At 42.1% G+C, this 2,145-nt stretch overlaps 1 pseudogene; it reads left to right on the top strand.

The window, feature by feature from the left end:
* Positions 1 to 279: 279 nt before the first annotated feature.
* LOC115275249 lies at positions 280 to 1,053 on the top strand (annotated as a pseudogene).
* The last annotated feature ends 1,092 nt before the right edge of the window (positions 1,054 to 2,145 follow it).

Genomic DNA, 2,145 nt, shown 5'->3' with positions numbered 1-2,145 from the left:
AATATAACATCCAAATAAATTCATTTATAGAAATTGAAGAGTATGCTGAATGTGATGAATCCAAAAGTCAATGGTAGGGTTAGAAAATTAGTGGTATTAAATCATGGAAGTGGGCCTGATCTATAATAAAAAGAAAGCACACTGGGCAGCATTTAGGGGCAGTAAGTCACTTAGCACATTTAGGATCAGCTGAATAAAGGTTCTCAGGTGGGAAAGGGAGGACAGGAGGGAGGGCAGGAGGGAGGGAGGTAGAGGCAGGGAACAAGGGCGTGCTGTTTATATGCACTGTGCCTGATGGAGGAGGACTGGGGCTCTGAGAAGCGGTCCCCCACTTTCCAATTGGGAGACATAGCCCACCTCCAAGCCGAAGTCCACACTGGCAGCCACCTGCCACTACGGTTGTTTGTGGACCACTGTGTGGCCACACTGACACCAGACCGGAATGCCTCCCCTCATCATACCATCGTGGACTTCCACGGCTGCCTTGTAGATGGTCTCTCTGATGCCTCTTCTGCCTTCAGAGCTCCCAGACCCAGGCCAGAGACTCTCCAGTTTACAGTGGACATGTTCCACTTTGCAAATGACCCCAGAAACACGACCTACATCACCTGTCATCTGAAAGTCACTCCGGCTGATCGAGTCCCCGACCAACTAAACAAAGCCTGCTCCTTTGTCAAGTCTTCTAACAGATTGTTCCTAGTAGAAGGCCCTGCTGAGATCTGTAACTGTTGTAATAAAGGTAGCTGTGGCCTTCCAGGCCACTCCAGGAGGCTGTCCCACCCAGAGAGCCTGCGGAGCAAGTTGGCTCCCCAAAGTCGCAATCACAGACACGTGGCCAAAGAAGTGGATATCACCGTGGGGCCTCTGATCTTCCTGGGAAAGGCTGCCAATCGTGGTGCAGAGGGGTCGACCTCTCCTCACACCTTTGTGATGGTGCGCATAGGCCTGGCCACCGTGCTGTCCCTGACTCTGGCTACCATTGTCCTGGGTCTCGCCAGAAGGCATCACACTGCTTCCAACCCTATGATCTATCCTGTGCCTGCTTCCCAATAAAAGAAAAAAGTGAAAAAAAAAATTCACTTTATAGTGCATCTCCTCTTAGTGTGAGGAGAAGAAACTGCAGAGCCAAACTCCTTAAAAATAACAAAGTTATCTGGTCAAAAGCTGGGAAAACCCTACCCCGACTGTGACCTGCCTGTCCTGAGAGATGATAAATTCTGTTGGATTAAAGGCTTCAAAGCCTTGGTAATGACCATGAGGACATAATGTTAAGGAAGACTTTAATAACTGACATTATATTGTGTCAAGCTTAAGTTTGGTAAATCAATGTTTAAATAGTAATTCTTTAAAAATTATAAAAACATTATAGTCTTCACTTTTCTTCATTTTTCACTAATCTTCAGTTTTCATTTTGGCACCATTCTCACGAGGTTTTACTTGCTGAAAGAGAAATTTCTGTCATTTTATAAGATGAGGTAAGTTTATGTATAAATTTTAAAAAACATGTTCATGTATTTATAAGAGAGAGAGTGAGCAGGAGAGGGGCAGAGAGAGAAGGAGACAGAGGATACAAAGCAGGCTCTGCACTGATGGTGCAGACATGGGGCTTGAACTCACGAACCATGAGACCATGACCTGAGCTGAACTCAGACACAACTGACTGAGCCACCCAGGGACCCCAATATACATGCTTACTGAAAAAATAAATAATGGAGTAAAAACACTTGAGAAAAGTAAATAATCACATTAGAGAGAACTATTCTTAGTATTTCAAAGCATAAGTGTTGAGATTTTTTGTTTCTGCATAGAAAGAACTTAAAGTTCAGTGAATATGGGAAAGGTAAACTCCACAAAGATATAAGCAATTGTCCAAGGGTATGTATCAATTAATGTTTCATATATTTTATTTAAAACCTTGTTTGCTACTGTTTGGCACTATATTCAACTTGCTGATTTAACTAACTGCTTTAATTCTGTGCAAAAAAAAATAGTTTTGTATTTTAGAACCTATTTTATATATATGTATATATATATAGACCCTTTCTTTTTGTCATGTATTCTTGACTTAAATAAGATGGTCAAAATATACATAGAAAACATACGGATGTATTGTTAGGGGATGTAAGTGATTATATTGACCTTTAA

Source organism: Suricata suricatta, chromosome 2, assembly GCF_006229205.1.
Source record: "Suricata suricatta isolate VVHF042 chromosome 2, meerkat_22Aug2017_6uvM2_HiC, whole genome shotgun sequence".
Classification (NCBI taxonomy): domain Eukaryota; kingdom Metazoa; phylum Chordata; class Mammalia; order Carnivora; family Herpestidae; genus Suricata; species Suricata suricatta.
Note: the sequence above shows the minus strand (reverse complement) of the source record. Positions and strands in the feature narration are given on the sequence as shown.